Raw genomic sequence first — 22841 nt, 5'->3', positions numbered from 1 at the left:
CCAGAGAGATAGCACCTCTGGGCTAGAGGGATGCTAGGAAGGAAAAGTCGTTGTCCTTTTGGCATCCTCTCACCCCACGAGCTACTTCTGTGTCTTTTCTTTATGTAACTCTGAACTCTCCAGTTCAGGCCTCCAGGTCCTAAGTTCATAATCTCATTACAACTAATCCTGTTTACAGCCATTCTCTTGGCAGAACAATCTTGTCTGGACCAAGGCTCTTTCCTTACCACCCAGTGTTCTTGTTGCTCCATTGTTCCTGGGGACTGTGGCCTGGCTCAGTATAAGCTTTCATTGATAGGGTTTATCCTGTTTACAGGGAGTCTGCAGAAGGGCCTCATCAAATACTTCCATCCCTTCCTTCAATAAATGGCTCCCTTTGATCTGTGCAAGGCAAAACTTTGTTTATCAGAAGCTGGGCTTCCTCTAGCTGATGATGGGGACATCCTGTCCCAGAAAGGCCCCCCAAAATAACACCTTCTGAATTTCAGAATATTTTCAGGTTTCTCTACTTTGGAAGCATTTTTTTTTTTTTTTTTTTTTTTTTTTTTTTTGCATGACATGCAAGCAAAGAAAGGAGCTGATTTTGCATTTTGAAGCCCAAGGTAGCACAAAGTTGAACAGGTCACCGCCAAAAACGAGGAAAGGACAGTGATGATAATAATATAAACATGTGGAACCAGAACAATATACAAGATTCAGGTGTAATCCTTTTTCATATTGTCAATCTAAAACTAGAAGTTATCTAACAAGATGAAAAAGAGGTCATGGGTGTCAGTCATCTATATAACAGGATGGTAGAAGCCAGCTGAATTATGTGGATGAATGGTAAGGGCGATTTTACACTTTCTGAGCCAGGTAAAGTGCTCTGTTTACAGCAGTGGTTCTCAAAGTGTGGTCTCTAGTCCAGCAGCATGACCTGGAAGCTTTTTAGAAATGTAAGTTATCAAGCCTCATCCCAGATAGTGAATTGGAAACTCTGGAGGTGGGGCCCAAGCCCCTGTAAGCTAACAAGCCCTGTAAGTGATGTGATTCTCATGCATGCTGAAGTTTGAGAACCTCTGAGCTGCCTCAGTATTCCTCAAACTTCAGTGTACACAAGAATCACTTAAGAAGCTAAAATGCAGATTCCCAGATCCCAACCCTAAAGATGCAGATTCACTTGGTCTAGAGTGGACCCAGGGAAGTTTGCATTGCTAATAAGCATCCCAGGGTGATATGGGTGCAACTGGTCCATGAACCAAGCTTCGAGGAACATTGGCCTGTATATAAAGGAGTGGTAGAAATTGTCCATATTACTCCAGTCTTATTCTAAAGAGGCTCCCTCCGTGGCTAAGAATGAGCCAGTATCTCAATTCATCTTCCCTTCCCAGTCATCTCATGAAGTAGGCTGCTAAGATTACCTGTTGTGGCAGGTGGTTCTTTTCAGGATTACTCTAATACTAGAAGGTTAGATTGGCCCCATGGATTCCTTTCACACTGACATCTGAAGCACATTGCTAACTCCTAACCTGGGGTTGGACTCAAGCTGCCGGCCTGGAGGCAAAAGCTTTTTATCCCATTACTAGCTCCTCGAACCACAATCCAAGTCACAATTTGGTTTTCCCAAGAGTTTTGTTTTGCACTGCTGATGCATTCCAGTCATTGTTGGGATGCATTTTCCTTCTCCTCTTTCCCTCCAGCCCCTGGGCAATGCCACACATGTATATATAGCCTCCTGGTGTGAACTTACTCAAATCCTAACCCTCTCTCCCAGAACGTGTCTCTGCTGCAAGGCACCGGGCCCTTTGCTCTGCAGAACTGCACTTGCAAGACCGCTATCAACTCCTAATCCCAGCTCAGAAAGGGAGCCTCTGCGACTCATTCATCACCCTCCAGGTACAGTATTGCTGGGGTTTGCTTCCTTCCTTCCTGGCTTTGTGTCCCATGTCCCCTTAAATCTAAAGGACCTGTCCCTTTAGATTTCTTCCCACTCTGCTTTAATACCAGTTGTGAGGGGTTTTCGGGGCTCTGACCTTGCCTCTTTGTCCTACAAAAGAGTGTTTCTTGTGTGGTTTCCTGTGATCTGCACTCACCCAGACTTTCTCTAGTCAATCCTTGGCATCCTACAGGGACGGTCCTCCTCAGTCTTCAGGCACTGTAATGATACCAGCCCTTGTTTAGAGACCCAAAGTAGAAATGGTCACTGTGTACAGTTGTACAGTTTGTGCACTGTACAGACACCTAAGGAAGAGAGCAAGTGGGTAGGAAAATCCAGCTTGCACTCTGCTCACCAAGATGAGAGAAGCTGCTCTGTGGAAACCTGGAGGAAGGTACATTCTTTTGCTTTTTTTCCATGTTGGATATTGATAGAATCACATATAACTACATTAGATTATCAGCTAAAACCAGATTAGTGTGTTTTATTGTCATGTCATTGCGTATGTGAACATGAAGACTTTCAGAGTGCCTGAAAATATTTTATGAGAAATAGTTAAATAGGTTCCCTTTCTATTTTTCATTACTAGACTTTATTTCTTAGAGCAGTTTTAGGTTTACAAAACACCTGAGCACAAAGTACAGAGAGTTTCGTATACCCCTGCCCACCCCATCCACCCCACTCCAAGTCTCCCCTATTATTAACATCTTATGTTAGTGTGGTACATTTGTTGCAACTGATGAATCAATAGTAATAGATTAGTATGAACTAAAGTTCATAGTATTCATTACTATGTATACTATGTATACCCTTTGTGTTGTGCATTCTATGGGTTTTGACAAACATGTGATGACATATATGCACCCTTATGGTATCTTACACAGTAGCTTCGTTGCTATTGCTAAAACTCCGCTGTGCTCCACCTGTTCATTCTCCTTTTCTTCCCTGCCTTCTCCAGTCCCTAACAACCACTGATCTTTTAACCATCTCCATTATTTAGAGGAAAGTACACTTTTTTTCTTTGCACAAAGAACTATCTACCAGCCAAAACCACAGGATGCTTCTGCCCAGAGGGACACCATTTTAAAAAATATGCACAAAGGTTCTATCGCAGCCAGCCAATGCCTTGAATCCAAGCTCTAACCCAAGTCAAGACCTTTCCCTGGATCACGTCCGTGTGTCCTGTCTCTCGTTTTCCCTTATCCATCTAGCACATCCTTTTCCTGGTAAACATTTCTATCTTTGTCTGTTTAGGCTGCTATAATGAAAATACCATAGTCTGGGTAGCTTAAACAAAAATCATTTATTTCTCACAGATTGTAGGCTGGGAATTCCAAGATCAAGGCACCAGGCAGAATCAGAGCCTGGTGAGCACCCACTTCCTGGTTCTTAGAGGACTGTTTTCTTATCAGGTCTTCACATAGCAAGAGGGACAAGGGAGCTGTCTGGGGTCCCTTTCATAAGGGCACTAATCTCACTCATGAGGCCTCCACCCTCAAACCTAATCCCTTCTCCAAAGCCCCACGTGCTAATACCATCACATTAAGCATTAGAATTTTAACATATGAATTTGAGAGAGACATAAACATTCATTCTGTCACAATTACCTTATGCACCCCTCTCATCTACCCACCCGTCCATCTCCTTCCTCTTCTCTGATGCATCTTCTATGTCAGCCCTGTCCGAAAGCATTTTCTGCAATGATGAGAATGTTCTACCCCTGTGCGGTCCAATATAATAGCCACTGGCTGCATGTGGCTATTGAGCACTTGAAATGTGTCTCATGTGACAGAACTGAATTTTTAAGTTACATTTCACTTGAATAATTTAAACTTAACTCCGTGTGGCAAACAACAATTGTATTAGACAGCATAGGTTTAAGTTTTTACGTATGCCAGATTCCCCATTCTAATAGAATTCATAAACATCCCCCCAGTTTCATACTGGACATCCTCCCCTTCCCCTCCCACTTTTTTTTTTTTTTTTTTTTTGGTTTTGAGACAGAGTCTAGCTCTGTTGCCCAGGCTGGAGTGCAGTGGCTCAATCTTGGCTCACTGCAACCTGTGCCTCCCAGGTTCAAGGGATTCTCCTGCCTCAGCCTCCTGAGTAACTGGGATTACAGGCATGCACCACTACGCCCGGCTAATTTTTGTATTTTTAGTAGAGACAGGGTTTCACCATGTTGGTCGGGCTGGTCTTGAACTCCTGGCCTCGTGATCCGCCCACCTCGGCCTCCCAAAGTGCTGGGATTACAGGCATGAGACACCGCGCTCGGCCGCTCCTTCCCCTTGATTCTTTCCTGGCTAATTAGAAAAGATACAATTCTTCCTGACCCTATTGCTGAAATAGTCAGCTACAATGTCTGTTACATTTATTACCATTAAATTTGCATATATATGTACAACTGTTATATATCCATACAAACTAAAAATAGTTTTAAAAACATTAGTTTAATTTAATTAAACTGATTAAACTATTAGTTTTTTCTAAAAAATAGAAAAAATATGCACATATGCTGATGTCTCATGTAATATATCTTTTTGTTGTTGTTGTTCTAGACAGAGTCTTGCTCTGTCGCCCAGGCTGGAATGCGGTGGTGCAATCTCGTCTCACTGAAATCTCCACCTCCCAGATTCAAGCATTTCTTGTGCCTCAGCCTCCCGAGTAGCTGGGATTACAGGCATTTGCTACCACACCCGGCTCATTTTTTGTTTTTAGTAGAGACAGGGTTTCGCCATGTTGGCCAGGATGGTCTCAAACTCCTGGCCTCAACGGACCTGCCCACCTCAGCCTCCCAAAGTGCTAGGATTACAGGTGTGAGCCACTATGCCCAGACTCACATAATGTACTTAAAATTTCTTTAATTTATGAAGCTAGTTGATGTTGCTTAACTATACCTTTTAATTCTTCCCTCTTTTTTTTCTTAAAGAAATTTCCAATTTCTGAGGCCGAGTGCGGTGGCTCACGCCTGTAATCCCAGCACTTTGGGAGGCTGAGGCGGGCGGATCACGAGGTAAGGAGATCAAGACCATCCTGGCTAACACGGCGAAGCCCCGTCTCTACTAAAAATACAAAAAAATTAGCCGGGCGAGGTGGCGGGCGCCTGTAGTCCCAGCTACTCGGGAGGCTGAGGCGGGAGAATGGCGTGAACCCAGGAGGCGGAGCTTGCAGTGAGCCGAGATTGCGCCACTGCACTCCTGCCTGGGCGACAGAGCGAGACTCCGTCTCAAAAAAAAAAAAAAAGAAAGAAAGAAATTTCCAATTTCTTTAAAATTTTCTGTTTAAAACTCTATACTCCTAGAAAACAGAGTAGAGTTACATAACTAATGCTTTCTTTGGCAAAAACTACAAGGCCGTAGTTAGTAAGCTAATACGTGTCAGTTCAGATGATTGTGGCACCACCTTTAAGGTATGAAAAGGGAAGAAGGGAAGACATAATAACACTGAAAGAAATTAAGAGTTGAAGTCCAAGAGTCAGCATGGAGTGGAGTTAAGGAACTATGGACTGTGGCTTTTGGGAGGCTGGAGTTAGTGGTAAGCACGTCTGTGCCACCAACCAGTCCAGGGCATTGGTCATATCACTGAATCTCTCAGAGACTCAGCTCTGTGCTTCGCAGCATGCAGGTTTTCACTAGACACTCCAATTTAAGGTGTCTTCTAGATCAAAATGCTCTTTGGGTCAAACACAGTCTTAGGAATAACTAGGAAAGTTGAAACAAACTTTTGTCACACAGACTATTTCACATCATCCCACCTCCTATCACCCCCTTCTCCCACCTAGCGATGTTTGTGACGAATACACCAACTTTCCTGAGGACAAGAGCAAAACAATATTTTAAGAAACAACAAAACTCAGTTCAGAGTGAGTCACTTGGCCTGACCATGGTGGCTAAACTGACCACAAAAGTTTGTGAATAGTCTATATGGTGTCCTTCAAGCATCTGCACAAACCTTTTATTTCCAGTGCTTTGAACAGAAATAAACACAGTCATTAAGCCAAATTCTACATTCCACAAAACAGATGAAAAGTTAAAGCATAACATTAAGTCCAAAACATTAGTGTGGAGTCCTCAGCTGAATACCTCTTGCCAGTATGCCCATGTGAGCAGTCAGTTAAATGCCTGGTGTCTGTTACATGAGCAGTGGGAAATCTTTGCATACAAAAATGTGTGAGTTGTACTAAAGTAAAATCAGTATTATGGATCCCTTAGTGTGCACATAATTACCACTTAGGCTTCTAAGTGAAATGATTTGCTAATGGCAACTAAAATGTGACATGACCCAGAGTGAAAAAATTGATTCATAACTTGGGAAGGTTTGACTAGATTGCCCTTAGGCAAGTGCCTAGAGGGTTTTCCCATCTCTCCCTAAACCTTGCTTCTGTCCCAATGTACAAAATAGGAAGAGGGTTGTTGTGAAGATTAAATGAAACTAGGGCAGGTCTTCTGGACAGATACTATTATAGTGCTGCAAGCCCTTCCTTCAGAATCCTTGGCACCATTACAGTTCTACATTTATTTATATCATCATTTGACTACTGTCCCTCAGCTGACTGAACGTTCCATAAGGACAGGATTTATGTCAACTTTTTCTCAACATTGCATCACCGCCTCCTCACAGAGCCTGGCATATAAAAGGGAGTCAACAAAAATCTTTGACTGAAATGTGTAAGCCATTTGCAGTTACTGGTGTCAAATCCCTGGGTTTGGATCCTGTGTGCTTGGACAAGTAATGTTTCTGCCTCTGCCTTAGTTTCTGCTTTCTGTAAAGGGGAGATAATAATGGCATCTACTTGATTGAATAGTTGATAGTTGTACAAATTTAGTGGGATAATACTTGCAAGGAGCTTGGAACAGGGTCTGGTACATAGTGAGGACTCAATACGTGCTAATGAATTTTGATGATGGTGGTGGTGGCGATGGACATGCAACAAGCTCTTGGTAAAAAAATAGCTCTTCTTCTAATTGTTATTCATGGTCATCATTGAACAAGTATTTGCCTTTTGATTATCAGTCATGTGGTGGTCCTCAGTTACCTATAATATCACAGGAACACTGCTTTACCTTTCTATATTATGCCAGGCACAGAGGACAGAGGCAGCGTCAAAGGAGTTATCCAAATGATGTTTACAATGGTACACAGGTCTCTAGGGTCCAAGGAAAAGTTACCAAGTATTTTCCCACCTCCCCACTTTTATCTCCCTCTTACTTCCCAGTCCCTTCCCCTCATGCTTGTGTGGTCTTCTGGCTCTTGACCAGTCCTCCCTGGGGATTTTCAAGTCCCCAGCTTGCAAATTTGCCTCCCCTAGAGGATCAGTCTCTACTTATCATAGTCAAAGGATGTAATCTGTTCTCATGTGGAAATAATTTATTCAGAGAAGGCAAATGATCAAAGCTCGTATTTCTGTATTCAGAAGAGGAAGAGAAAATAATAGAAAAGACTTGAGGCTAATTCTAGATCCTACATTTACTAAGTCACCTCTGATAAATTACTTGGTGAATTATGTCTTAGAAAAACCCTTGTTTTGGTAGGAATAATCAATATGGGATCCATGTCCCGGGTTTGTAAGAATTAAATGAGTTAACTGCATAGATGTTCTAGTTCCAATTAGATAAGTGAGTTTCTAAACAGTGAAAAGTAGAAATTTTGCCACACCCTGCCCTCACAATTCTAGCATTTCCAGGTTTCCAAATCTGGGAAATGTAGCTAAGGGCTTTTCCTTTCTCTGGGGACTCCCTTTACAAGTGGTGGAGCTACTTTCTGCCCAAGAACAAAGAAGGAGGGAGGACACATACACACATTTTTTTCTCTGCCTTCTGACCATTTGCCATTGCAAATCTAATTTGGGAATTAAATTTTAATAATTCTAAAATCCCATTTCAGTACTTTCCATAAACTATTATTTAATGGAATAAGACTATCAAATCTTATCCTTAACCCTTCTCCCATTTTTTTAAATTTCATGATACCAGATTTGAATTTTATAGCATTTTCAAGAATCACTTGGGATTAATTTGGGATTCAATTTCACTTGAGAACTAGCTGTTGTAAAGTTAAATTATTTTAATAAGCAAAATTACTTTCATCTATTTTTTTTAATAGTTAAGGACCATTCACTTTGATATTCATAGTCCTCTAAAGTATAACATAAGCATTACTATTTCTTGGTTAAACACGATCTAACAAGATCAATAGCTAACTTGTAAAAAAAAAATGGGGAAAGGAGTTAGCCCTACACTTAAAGGAGGCAGTATCCCAAAGAACATGACTTTTAAAATGAAATCAATAACAGAGCTCTTCAATGTAAAAGTATAATAAATACCAATAAACATATGCATAATTGGATCTACTTTATTTTTATGGGTAAAATATATAAATGCATTGCTAACCTATAGATAGATGATTTGGAGAAATAATGAAGTTCTCAGAGCTTTTCATACACTTTCTAGAGTAATTCCAGTTCTAAAGAAAAATTTCCAGGCAAATTCTCAACTTCAGATCGTAATGTGCCTTTTATCCTATTATGGGCCATTTCTTTCCTGAGCATTTAAAGGACAATATCTGAGATGTGCTTGATTAATCCATAGGAATGTAAGGCCTTTTGAAAAAGGTACTCAAAGACCTAAGCAAATATACATTCTGAATTTTATAAATATTTTATTATTTACTTATTTGTCTTAGCAAAATTGCATATCTTACTAACAACTGCAACTACATGTAACATTTAACTTAAAAAACAAGTAGAGAAGAAAAATGAGGTTTAGTTAAAATTGAAAATTCATTTCTTTTTTCTGTAATACTGACTTCTCTGAGGATTTTGAACAATGAGGTCAATAAAAGTATTTAAAGCCACGGGGAATGATTGGACAGTTTCGCCATCCTGCATACAGTGTCCTTCATATTAAAATTCTTCCTCAAGCCCTTTCTTCTCCCCTTCCTTCCTTTTCAGACTGAGCACCTGATCAGAAAAAACCTGCTTGGCTGTGTAGCTCTGAGAGTTTGGTTTCCCAGAGGACAGACTCTGGTCTCTCAACCTAGAACTTTCCATATGTGTGACCTTGGTCTAGTGACTTAACCTTCAGAACCTCAGTCTACTCATCTGCAACTGGGTACTCATGTCATATGTTAATGTTGGAATTATATTGAATATTGGGGATTTTGCTAACGGGAGAATGGTTTCCATCAAAACCTCCAATTGCAGTTAACTTATGCTTTGATATAATGTTGCTCTAGGTCAAAAATAAAATAGGCCTTGGGACATGTATTAACGGATAGAGTCAGAAATACAGATTCCAAATTCTACAGTAGCAACTGAGAAGGAACAGAAGGCAGGGCATGTCTCCAGGCCAGGACCTTTGAATCCCTACACCTAATGTAAGCCCAGGCACGTGGTAAGCACTAGATGTATGTGCTTTTGAAGGGTCTTTTGATGGATTTGTTAATGATAAGTTGCCCTGACTAGAATGAAGCTGGTAAAACTAGAAGGCAATAGAGATTTATGGATTAGGAGCAAAAGGTGGGAATCTAGCATGCTGGGTTCAAATTCCAGCTTTAAAGTTACTTTGGACAATGTTATTTCTCAGATTCTGGGTTTGAATCTGATCATTCTTCTCCCTATTTGTCCCCCGTCCCGTACACTCTCTCAAAACAGTAACATCCACCACCACCACCACCACCATCTTTAATGGCTTTTCACTGCCTTCAGGACAAAGTTCCAATGTGGCCCACAGCATCTGGTCCCTGCCTATCTCACCAGTCTTCTCTTGCTAGTTCTCTTAGCTCAAGCAATAGTGGCCCTTTTTTTTCAGTCCTTCAGAAGTGCTACCTGACTCTTTCTTGCTCCTGGGCCGTCTTGTCCAACAGCATCTTGTCTCTTTTGCCTGGAATGATTTTCACCTCCAGCACCAGTAACGCCTCCCTGTTTGCCGGAATAACTCTTAATGTCCAGGCTTAAACATCTTTTTTATCCGTGAGGTTTTTCTTCCCATCCCTGTCTAGGTTAGGGCCCCTGGTATATGCTCCTCAGTTTCCCTCTTTCTTGACACTCACTGCATTGGGATGTCTGTTCCCCCATTACACTCCATGGGACATTTGTGTGTTTGTAGAGGGCTGGGGTGGGGAGGGGAAAGGGGCAGGAGGTCTACGTTTTTCAGTACTGTGTTCCCAGAGTATAGTCGTGTGGCTGTTCATAAAACTCACCAAATGGATGAGTGAGGGATTTAATATCAAGAGACCAGCATCAGTCTACCTCATAGATTGGTGAAGGGTAATGGAGATCAGCACAATTCTTGGCACATAGTTAGTGTCTCAGTCAATGGTGGCTATTATTAATAATACAAATGCTTAATTGATGGATTTGTTTCATTTCTAAATTCTTTGGTGGACACTTTTCCAAAAACTAGAGTTAAAGGAAGATATGCAAGTTGCCATTTTACATCCATTTGTCTGAAAACTATTTGAGAGTTTTAAAGCAGAACGAGTTGAAACAATGTGCCAGACCTAAAATTGGAGCCAACACAGAAAATGGCTTTGATGTGATGGATCTAGTGTAATTGTGTGTTTGCAAGGGCCTCAGGTCTGGCTACACTCCAGGTGCAAGCATCCCTAACCCAGTCTATCAATCAGATGTTACCAGTTTGAAGGTTTTTGTTTTTTTTTAAATTGAAATATGAGCGGTGCCTATAGGAATCTACATGTTAGCACTTGGAAAATGACTACAGTATCACATAAAAACACAATTTGCAAAAGATAATTATGGAATACACATGAAAGTCTTACATCTAAGGCTTCTAAATGAATAATGAAAGGTGAATACTATAACTACAGCTAGAATTCTAAGGTAGGATTTTCATAATGAGGACCATGTTATGTACAGCTTGGTGTAACAGACTTGTATCTTCTTTTATTTAAACATTATAAGTGTGAGACTTCTTTTATTTTCAACTGACCAGGTCTCTTAAGTTACAAACTTTGCTGAAAATTTAACATAGGTAGGATAGTTTGTCATGATTCTTAGCACTGGAAGAAACGGTGAGTTAAAAGAACAAGGCCATAATGTTGCTATGTCATGGGTCAGAACCAATGTTTTAAAATGGACTTTTAATCGAAGAAAGAAAGAAGAAAGAAAGAAAGAAAGAAAGAAAGAAAGAAAGAAAGAAAGAAAGAAAGAAAGAAAGAGAAAAAGATAAGAAAAGAAAAGAAAAAAAGAGGACCAAAAGCTTTTACCAGAACCCCAGGCAAATATCTACTTATGTCTCAGTGGCTGGGAAAGTGGGGAAAAAGGGAAGTGGATGCTGGATAAGTAACCAACAGTGATGCTACACTCGGCTTAGTTGCTTCATGTTATCTGAGCTGCAGATGGGAAATGGAAGGGGATTAACTGATCTGGGTCATCAATCATGCGTTCTTGGTGGGGAGTGGATGAAGAAGAGAAGATGTGACAGGTCACTTCTGGCAGCTTCCATGTCTCTAATAGCTTAACTAGCAAGGGAACTCACTGACAATATTTTGCTATTGACTTATATTTTTAAAATTAGGTTATTTAGAATAAAGTAGATAGCCTTGTGAGCTGCCCTAGATGCTTTCCTCCATGAGAAAAAAAATGAGCAACCATATGTAACGGTTCATATGTGACTCTGAATGACTGTGTGTCCCTATATTTTAGAAATATCTGGGCCTTCCTGATGTCCAGGTTGACACGCAGCCTGTTTTGCCAAGTTGGAAAGAGATCTGAAAATCCCATTCCATTTTATGTGAAGGAACTACCACAGCATTTCTTCTTCTAACCCTAATGGGAAGCACATGGAGATCACTGAATGTTGGGAACCCTTCTATGCCCAAATTATGTTTTTTAAGCAAAGGGCTATGATAAAGCGACCTCCAAACATGACCCTGGCAAAAGTCAACAGCCTTGCTTGTTCTGGCTATGTTCCTGATGTAATCCAGGGTTCTGGGAAGATTTACTTTAATTACAACCCCTTTTACTCTGTTCCTCATGGTCTCTTACATAACATGTATTACAGTTACTAAAACTGAAATTTTCATCTTTGAGCTAATTAAATGGTTGTAATTTGTACTCGACTTCTTTCTTTTAGAAGAGCTGGTTAAGTCAGTATGCTGTACTGTTTTTCTAAAGCACACATAACTTAAAATCTCTTTATTTCTTTAATTTTTGTATTGAAGTAAAACTTTAGCTTTTGTATTCTATTACAAAGATAATAAAAAGACTTATGGCATCATCCAATTTTTCTTTAGCCATCATACAATATCCTATGAAGAATATTTCTTTGGAAAGCATTTTCTTCCTTTTTAAAAAATAAATTTTACCGTGTATGTTTGAGGCTTCCAACACGATGTGAGGAGATGCATGTATTAACAGACAGTAAAACGGTTGCTATAATTAAGCAAATTCACATATCTATCCTCTCACATAGTCACTTTTTTGTGTGTGACAAAAGCTGCTGAACTCTACTTATTTAACAAAAATTCCTACTGCAATACAATTTTATTACCTATAGTCCCTATTTTTTACATGAGATCTCTAGGTGTGCTCATCCTACTTATCTGCTACTTTTTATCCTTTGACCTACATCTCCCTATTTTCTCCCCACTGACCCATAACCACTGTTTTATTCTCCTTGTCTATTTGATTTTTTGTTTTAAGGTTACACATGTAAGTTAGGTCATGCACTATTTTTTTCTGTGTCTGGCTTACTCACTTAGCATAGTGTCCAGGTCCATTTATGTTGTGGCAAGCATTAGGATCTTCTTCTTTTTTAAAGCTAAATAATATTCCAGCGTGTGTGTTTGTGTGTGTATGGATATGGATATATGCCACATTTCTTTATCCATTCTTTTGTTGACACTTAGGTTGTTTCCATGTCTTGGCTATGGAACAGTACCCCAGTGAACATGAGAGCACCGATATCTTTATGAGTGGGTGATTTCATCTTTGTGTGTATAGCCAGAAGAGGGATTGCTGGGTCATATGGTAGTTCCATTTTTTAATTTCTTTGAGAGCCTCCATACTGTTTTCTCTAATGGCTGTATCAATCTAAATTGCACCAACACTGTACAAGGGTTCTCTTTTCTCTGCCACCTCACCAATATTTGTTATTTCTTGACTTTTCATTAATAGTTCTATTATCAAAAGGGTGTGATATGGTATCTAATGAGTATGAGATGGTGTCTCACAGTGGCTTTAATTTGCATTTCCGTGGTTGTATTAATCCATTTTCATGCTGCTGATAAAGACATACTCGAGACTGGGTAATTCATTAAAAAAAAAAAAAAAAAAAGAAGAGGTTTAATGGACTCACAGTTCCACGTGGCTGGGGAGGCCTCACATGGTGGAAGGCAAAATGTACACCTTCCGTGGCAGCGGGCAAGAGAGAATGAGAGCCAAGCAAAAAGGGAAACCCCTTACAAAACCATCAGATCTCATGAGACTTATTCACTACCATGAGAACAGTATGGGGGAAACCACCCTCATGATTCAATTATCTCCCACTGGGTCCCTCCCACAACACATAGGAATTATGGGAGTTACAATTCAAGGTGAGATTTGGGTGGGGGCACAGCCAAACCATATCAATGATGTTTAGTGATGCTGAGTACCTTTTTCCTATACCTGTTGATCATTTTTATGTCTTCTCTGGAGCAATGTCTGTTCAGGTTCTTTACCCCTTTTTAAATCAGGTTATTTATTTTTCTGGTATTGAGTTATAATTGTTCTTTATAAATTTGGGGTATTAACCCCTTATCACATATGTGCTTTGCAAGTACTTTTTCCCAGTCTGTAGTTTGCCTTTTCTTTTAGTTGACTGTTTCCTTTGCAGTGCAGAAGCTTTTTAGTTTGATGTAGTCTCATTTATTTATTTTTGCTTTTGTAGCCTGAACTTTTGGTGTGGGTGTTTTCTTAATATACTAATAAGTTCTCATGAGAATTGGTTCCTTTCCAAAAAGCCTTCCATGGTGCTTACATATGAAAGTGAAAATCTACATTAATTATCATAAAGCATATGATTAATAGTAGAAACACTCCATTCTCCGTGTATCATGAAAATATTAGCATATGTTAGAATGTCAGATCAAAAAAATGTTTTAAGTTGTACCATATTACTGATCATGAAATTTATAAATCATAATTTTGGACTTCAGTTCAACAGCAGTTCCATGTAACAAGCAAGCATCAACTGAACATGTTAACATGTTATATACGTGCAAGGCACTCTGCTCAGAGTATTGAGAGGAATTAGCATACTGCAGTGCCTGTTCTCAAAGGACTCTTATTCCATCAGGAGGAAACAGACAAATCAACAAATAATTACAATGCAATGCGATCAAACACAATGATAAAAAGTTACACAGAGACCCGATTTAACTCAGTTGGAGGATGTGAAGAGAGGGCGTCAGAGAGGGTTCAGAAGGAAGGCAATGCCTGATGAATAGCTTCTTGATTGAAGGATGCTGAGGAAGTGGCAGCAGGGCATTCCCTGGGCAGAAGGAAACCAAATGAGGGTTGTGATAAAAGTGCAGATTAGCAGTGATGAGAACTGAAACTAAGACAGTGCCAGTGAAATGCTGGCAGGGGATGAATCTGCAGTACTTTGGAGGTAACACTGAAAACCTGGCAATTTGATTTAGTATTGTCCAAAAAGGTTACTAAAAATGAAACTTACTGGTGGTTCATGGAGATAATTTTGCTGGTCTTTTCTTTTTAATAGATCACTCGATTTGAAGCAAAGTTTTAACAAACACTATATATGCATAATTTATTTTAATTTGAATATTTTATTTATATATATAAATGCCCAGGGCTATTTGCATAAATAGTATATTTCTAAGGTATTTGTTCTTGCATAGCAACAGACTGAAGGCAAAATAAGAAAAAGATGTAAGTATTTAGTGAACATGAAGAAAAAACCAAATTGAGTCTCACTGATCCTTCCATCTCCTTTCTGCCTGATTGAAGGAGTTACTTGGTCACCTACCTCTGCATAAGCCAGGCATGGTGTCACGTGCTACTTGGGAGGCAGAGGAGCAGGGATCACTTGAGCCCAGGAGTTCGAGGCTGCAGTGACCTATGATCATGAGACTGCACTTCAACCTGGGCAACAGAGAGGACCCCATCTCTAAAAAAAAAAAAAAAAAAAAAAAGGTTGGGTAGGGGAAAGAAATAGTCATTTGTCCAGCGTAATAAGCACATTCTTAGAAGTGAGGCTTGCAAGAATGCAGAGAAGTGAGCTAACTCTGCCTCGTGGCAAAAGAAACACTTCACAAAAGAAGAGATAATGCAGCTTTGAAGGTTTTAAGAATGGGGAAAAGGAGGAACATGTGATGGCATTCAAATATAGGATACTGTGTGGGATTACATTATTGTTTCCAATGATTTGTTCCATCTCCCTATGACAGGGTTATATTTCCCTGCCCCATTTAAGGTCAGTTTTGGCCATGTGACTTGCTTAGGCCAATAAAATGTGAACAGAAGTGATTTGTGTCATTTATGAGCAAAATTCATCACGACATTCCAATATTACTCTTCTCCCTCTGACATGTGAGAAAACCATTTCCAGAAAGGACCTGCTCATTCCATTTCAGTCCCAGAAAAAAGAAGACTCTTGGAATAAAGCTGAGGCCAACCTGCAGCCAATGTGTAATATACAAGCAAGAAATAGACCTTGCTGTTGAAAACCTCCAAGACATGGGATGCTGGTTACAGCAGCATACCTTAGGAAAGCTGATTAACACAGAAATAGTCACTGAAAAGGCACAGGACTATGAAAGGGCATGGAGTGGTTGAGGAATGGTGAGAAGTTCAGACTGGCTGAGAGTGTAGACTCTGCATTTAGGGAGAGATAGCCAGAAATACACCAGAAAGGTAACCTGGGAACAGATTTTCAAAGGGATCTTTAATGTCCTGCTAGGAAAGTTGAGTTTCAGTCTTTAAATGGTAGAAAGCCAGCAGAAGCTAAGGAGTGACCTGGTAAGATTTTCTTTCTCAGAAAGATGATTCTAATAGGAGGGGAATGACGCTAGTACCAGGGAAATCAGCTAAAGCATCGTTATAATCCTAACCACCACTACTTATTGTGCACGTACCATGTGTGAGGCATTTTGCATCTATTTACCAAAGTAATACTCACAACCGCCCCCTGTGATAGATATTGTAATGATCCTTTTTTTATAGATGAGGAAACTGAGGCACAGAGGGGTTGAATAACTTGGCTAAGTCACTCCAAAAGACATTGTAGTGTTAGAGTTCCATCCCAAGCAGTCTGGGTGCCAGAATCCATACTCTTCACCACTATATCCCACTCTCAGAAGCCTAGAAAGTGGTAATAAGCATCTGAAGCACATGGAGCTAGAGAAGAAGGTCTCGAGTCTCATATTTGTGGGGCTGCAGAGACTGAAGGTGGGCATGAGGTGAAGCTTAGGGGTGACAGAGATGGATGAGCTACAGATAACGCCTCATTCTTTACTGAAGATGCTCAATCAGTGCTAAAGCAATGACTTGGAACATGGAAACAGAAGAGCAGGTTTAGGAAAGGAAAATGACGAGTTTTGCTTGGGATGCATCAATTTTGAGGCAGATGTGAGGCACCAGGTGGAGACAGCAGTTAGAATACGGGGTGGAGACAGATCCCGGTGGGGCAGAAGGCCAGGTAGTAGATTAATTCACCCTGGCAGATGTAGAAAGTGACTTGAGAAGAGTGTCAAGGGAAGAATTTGGAGAAACCCCATGATTTAAGGGGGTAGATCTAGGAGGAGGAGCCAGAGAAACTTTGACTGGGAGGCAGTGATAAAGGAAAGGAAGGTGGCAAGCAGAGAAGAGAGGATGGGTTTTCAAAATACTGATCGCCACAATGACTTAAAACTGGAGAAATTAGGAGGAAACCAGAGTCACCTCTGTTTGTGGCACACTCCAGCCATAGTGACTTTGAGAAACAAGAACCTCCACTTCCACAGCAGCATAAATCACCTCATACCTTATAAGTGTCCCAGTGGAGGAGGTGCAAGGATGCATTTGGGTGGAGGTGGAGAAAAAGTAGAAAATGTGCTTCCCTGATGATGACTCTCATAGACGTAAGTACTCTTATACTAATTTATAACTGCAGAACTTATTTATGAACTTCTAAAATGACAGATTCCCATAAATGGGGGGAAAAAGTGCATTGCTTCAATTTACAGGAATTGCCTAATTCCAAACATAGTAATGAGAAGGATTTAAAATTAAAATCCTTTCTGGAACACTCTTCTACCTGGAAGAGCTAGCTTATTAGAGTCACCTCTTATGTGTTCTCCATTAACACTATTACATTTCAACAGCCTGTAACTAGTTCAAAGAAGATTAAGATATTTGCATAGAATTCCCCAGGTTTTTGGATGACCTAGTAGAATATTACATTTTTAAAAACATACGAATAGCTCAAAGCTACACAGAGTTTATTATGCAACATTCTATTAGGAAAAGCTCAAATGAAAGCTTTATAGTAGAAGAAAGTATTACAGTATTTTGTCTATAACATAAATGACTTTCTTGGTGAGTATACCTCAAATTATTGAGGTATGTTGAGATGGTGTTTGGAAAATGTTTCATGGAAACAAACCTTGGAAACTTGGGGTTAAACAATCCTGATTTTATTTTTCTATTGCAGGACGTCTGAGAACCTTCAGTGTGCTGGTTTACATTGCATAGCTCTAGAGATGGGTATTATGTAGGAGTTCCTACATTTATCTGACCATACATAGATTCCTCTTTTTTTTTTTTTCCAAAAAACATTTGACCTACTTTATGAAATGTCCTATATAGCAGATTATATTTCTGTTCAAAATGTTGGCTGCTCCTCCCTGTGGTATCCTTCTTCTGTAGAAATGTTATCCTTCTCCACTTCACTGACCCCAGGTGTGGCCACGTGACCTGTTTTGGCCAATGTAACATGGCTGTAAGTAAGGTGTGTTGTTTCTGTCAGACACTCGAAGAGCCAGGTGTAGTTCATCTTTTCTTTTTATCCTTTGCCACAAGACCAGCTATGTCCCAAAGTTTGTTCTGACATCTTAGAGTTCTGGAGAGTCCTCGAATGGAAATGGAAATGCATAAAAAATAAGTCTTTGAAATTGTAAGCCATTAATATTTTGCATCATTTGTTACCAGCTATCTGAGTCTAAGCTGACTAATGCCTTCTACTTCAAAGTATTTCTAAATTATCTGAACCTTTACCACTTTTCACAGGGGTACTCATTCTGTATTGATTGTCTAAATGAGGACGTGTTCTTGGAATTATTCTTTAGGTTAGGACAGTACACTTGAAGGTGAACTAAAAATACATATATATGAAACACGTCTTAAAGAAATGGTGTCTAGGCCGGGCGCAGTGGCTCACGCCTGTAATCCCAGCACTTTGGGAGGCTGAGGCAGGCGGATCACCAGAGGTCAGGAGTTTGAGACCAGCCTGACCAACATGGTGAAACCCTGTCTCTACTAAAAATACAAAAAGAAAGTTAGCTGAGTGTGGTGGTGGGCACCGGTAATCTCAGCTACTCAGGAGACTGAGGCATGAGAATCACTTGCACCTGGGAGGCAGAGGTTGCAGTGAGCACACCACTACACTACACACTATAGCCTGGGTGACAGAGTGAGACTCTGTTAAAAGAAAAGAAAAGAAATGGTGTCTAGTAGTTACCTGGAATTTTATTAAATGAGTATTCTTGGCTGGGCGCAGTGGCTCACGCCTGTAATCTCAGCACTTCTGGAGGCCAAGGCAGGCAGATCACCTGAGGTTGGGAGTTCAAGACTAGCCTGACCAACATGGAGAAACCCCTTCTCTACTGAAAATACAAAATTAGCTGGGCATGATGGTGCATACCTGTAATCCCAGCTACTCTGGAGGCTGAGGCGGGGGAATTGCTTGAACCCGCGAGGCAGACGTTGCCGTGAGCCAAGATCGCACCATTGCACTTCAGCCTGGGCAACAAGAGCAAATCTCTGTCTCAAAAAAAAAAACAAAAAAACAAAAAAAAAAAAAAAAAAGGAAAAGAAAAGAATATTCACAAGCTCAATTCTCAGAAATTCTGACTTAATGGGCCTTGGATGGGTTCTAGGAATCTGAATTTTAAACCAGCTATTACCAATGCAGGTGATCTGTTAACCACACCTTGGAAAATGCCACTCTAAAGCCACTGTTCAATTAACAGTCATGTGATAACATGCATTTAAATAAACGTCATTTCAATTTAAGAAGGCACCATGGAGGGTCTTCCTTTGAATTCCTGGAAGCATGTATGAAATCAGTTTTATCGCATTTGAGTTTATATTCATTATATTTTAGTACAAAATATTTTATGCACAAATGATACTTTCATGCTTAAATGCCTATCTTGTTCAAAAAGCCTGATTCTAAATGACCCTTAGCTCTTTCAAAAAATAAAACCAAAACCAATCTGCTTTAAAGAGATTAAGTTCTGTTACCAATGAAGATCAGGGGCTACTTCAGTTGCAAGTGACAGAAACTTAATTCAAACTGTCTTAAGCAAAACAAACATTGGTTACAGAGCTAAAACGTCCATGGTTTTTGAGAGGATGAAGTTCTTGGTTGACAGGGTAGGACATGTCAGAACTGGAGATAAGACCTTTGGGAAGGCATCTGGGAGGTAGGGATGCTATCAGTCAGCAGGCCGGAAGAGGAGGGTGTGCAGGTTCTTGTGGGAGGAAGACTAGGCAGGCACCTGCACAGTGTGGGAACAGGTGAAGGGGTAGTCTAGGCAGATGACTGGCACTGGGGAGATTTGGCCAGGTGTGATAAGTGCAAGTCCTGACAGCTGGGTAGGGAATAAACAGAAAGGTAAGGAGTAGGTGGGTAGGCAGAACGAGAGGTATCAGTCAGCTGAAATCAGGGCTGCACTTACAATTAGATCTAGATATGCACAACGTAGCTTCAAATATCTGTCTCTTTCCATAAATCAGCACTACTTCCTCCTCCATTGTTAGCTTCATACTCAGACATTAAGTCAGAATGAGAAGAAAGGAGAGGGAGGAGAATGAGTTGGCTGGATACCATGACCAGATGTTTAGAAACCAAATCATAAAAATCTTTTCAACTAGAGTCTTTGAATGCCTTAAGCTTTTCATGAAATTCTTATAACTTTCAGTATCTGTTTATGTCATCAGTGTCAGTTCAAATCGATTCCACTGACAGCTTGATAAATGATTTCCAATTTTATCTCAGACAAACACAGTATGGTTCAATCAATGGTTTTGCTTCTGTGAGCACTTTAGGATTGTGTCCACAGATCTATTTCTACTTGCAAATTTAGTTTCAGACTGTTGCTTGACTAATTTCACAACTTTGTGCTTTGAATGTGTCTGAATATTGCCCCGAATCCCTCCCCGTAACAGGCATGAAGAAAACCTGAGATAGAAATAATATGCACTTGATTACTTGATGCTTTCTTATCATAGGCAACTAACTACTGTAACCAGATGATTCGCTGCTGACAGTATTGTGATACCTGCCAAAGAAACTGTCTAATGTCACGTTAACACCTTAAAAATGACAACCAGCCAGGCCTCCAAGCCTTCTTTCACTCTTGGCGTTTGTAGTTGCTTGCTTATCGGATGGTATCTTGTTTCTATGACTCTAAGTGCTGGCTCGCATTATAGTCAACTGGAACCAAGAAAATGCCAGCAAGTCTGTCATGGAAAGCTAGGCCTATAATGCACAGGCCAACCCTCTTCAACCAAAAATTATCTGGCTCTGGATGTCAAAAGTGCCAAGGTTGAGCAAGGTTGCGCCTGTTTTAGATGATCATAGGAACTCTGGCTCTTACCTGTGAGAAACTGAAAGGCATGATCAGGTTTTAAGCAAAAGGAAGAATCATCCAAGTTACATTTTTAAACAGGATTGTTCTGGATATGATGTTGACCACAGATGGCAGTGGAGCAAGGAGGAAGCAGAGAGAACTCTTAGCAGATTATTGCGATAACAGACAAGAGATGATAGTGACTTAGACCAGCAGGGTAGTTTTTGATGTTCACAACTTTAAATTTGGTTCTTTTATCCCTACCATAGAGATGAGGAAACAGAGGCTGAGGGAGGAATGTAACCAGGCCACATGGCTGATTAAACCACGGCATTAGTGTGTGGGCCCAGGAGTGTGATTTCAAAGCCATGCTCTTTCCATAGGTTATGATGCCCTTCCCCCATCACCTTCCTCTGTATCTCTTTCTCAAACAAAATGCAAAACCAGTGACACAGGAGTAAATCCTAAAAAGAGCAATCTTCACAAGGTTCCTTTCCAGGCCTACCATTCCAAGTATCTGAGTTAAGTCAACTTGAGCCTGGGTCACCTCAGTTACCCAAATCTGTCTCTTTAAATTTCCCCCTAAGGACAGGATTGGTCCCAGAACTCAGAGCAGGGATGAGTCTATAGGTGAGGGGCCTCTGGGTCTTACAGAGGATGGAGAAGAGACACGAGAGGTGGGAAACCAGTCCAGCACGTTTTCTGGATCAGCAGACTGTGTCATGTGTGTTTGTTAATCTGTGCCCCAAACCACAGCTGCCCATGAACTCAGCACAGCCATTAGTGGATTTCTGACAGTCTATGGCAGGCAGCCCTGTGTTCTTCACATTTGTCACAATTTAGACTTTAAACAATTCAGAGTGGTCTCTTTCCACGTATAGGAAGCTCTCTCTGGGCAAATAGTGGGTAACCAGCACATCAGACAATGGCATCAGTTTGCAAACTTGTCTCTGTAAATTGAAGTAATCAGAAACAAACAGACACAAAGTTGTCTTATAAAACCTCTTAAAGTATAATATACATAAATATAAGTGCACATATCATAAATGTATATGTTGATGAATTTTTATAAGCTAAACACCAAGAAACAGAACATTATCAGTACCCTGGGGCCCCCACCATACCCTTCCAATCACTACTCTTTCAAGAGTAGCCACCATTCCTGACTTTTAATACTGTAAGTTAGTTTTGCCAGGTTTTGAACTTTTTCTAAGTGGAATCACATAAAATGTTCTTGACTTATTTCCTCCAACATCACGTTTTGTGAGACTCCTCTGTGTTGTGTAAAGTTTAGAGCATTTATTCTCGCTATTATATAATATGACATATGAATACAAAACAGTTGATCTGTTTTACTTGGATGGACATGTGGATAGTTTCCAGTTTGGAGTTATTATGAATAGTGTGCTGTGACAATTTCAGTACATGCCTTTTGGTGAAAACACGCCCAAGTTCCTGTTGAGTATATACGTAGGTATGGAATTGCAGGGTTGCAGGGGAAAAAAGATGTCTTGATAGGATGAAATATAACATCTTCTAGCTAGAGAGGTAAAACAATGTGTATAGATATTACAGGGAAAGTTTGGATAGGCTCAAGAATGAAAGCAAAAGTCCAGAGCTTAGGAAAAGACTGTGACCGTCAGGATGCAAAGTAGAGTATAGTCTAAGCTAAGGAAAATGATGGTGAGCGTAGATAGCTAGGTACCTTGTAGAAACCAAATGGCAGCAGTGTTGGGTAGTTAAGGGCTCTGGTTGAAAGACCTGAGTTTGAACTTGCTCTGAGTTTGACTGTGTAACTGGGGTGTGTCACTTGACAGCTCAAAGCCTTGACTTTCCCTTACAGAAAATTGTTAAGAAGATTAAATTCGTACATTCAACAATGATTAACTACCTACCTGTGTGCTGAAGACTGGGGATCCAGCAGTAAACAAAAAAGTGTCCTTATCCTCATTGATTTTACTGGGAAGGAATACCCATGGTAAACAATGGCCATTTAATGACAATTATGAAAATTGCAATAACGAAATCTAACCAGTCGGGAGGGTCTGGGAGGAGTCTCTGAGGCAAGTAGACAAGAGCCAGGCCAAGAATTGGGGTGAGAAATTTCAGGCAGATGAAATAGCATGAG

At 40.3% G+C, this 22841-nt stretch overlaps 1 protein-coding gene and 1 long non-coding RNA gene across 2 annotated transcripts in view; one reads left to right on the top strand and one right to left on the bottom strand.

Moving 5' to 3' along the window:
* The window catches only part of LOC111545503, a 107499-nt gene that overhangs the window by 67330 nt on the left and 17328 nt on the right, over positions 1-22841 (bottom strand). Inside the window, exon 2 of the long non-coding RNA XR_002732481.2 lies at positions 2073-2220. This is a non-coding gene — a long non-coding RNA (uncharacterized LOC111545503). The remainder of the gene's footprint in view (positions 1-2072; positions 2221-22841) is intronic.
* Positions 1732-22841, top strand: part of LIFR (LIF receptor subunit alpha) — a 114476-nt gene continuing 93366 nt past the window's right edge. Inside the window, exon 1 of the mRNA XM_023216488.2 lies at positions 1732-1875. The gene's annotated coding sequence lies outside the window, so the exon portion shown is untranslated. The remainder of the gene's footprint in view (positions 1876-22841) is intronic.

The sequence above is a fragment of the Piliocolobus tephrosceles genome, chromosome 4, assembly GCF_002776525.5.
Source record: "Piliocolobus tephrosceles isolate RC106 chromosome 4, ASM277652v3, whole genome shotgun sequence".
In the NCBI taxonomy this organism is placed as follows: domain Eukaryota; kingdom Metazoa; phylum Chordata; class Mammalia; order Primates; family Cercopithecidae; genus Piliocolobus; species Piliocolobus tephrosceles.
This window is presented reverse-complemented; position numbering and strand designations above follow the sequence as displayed.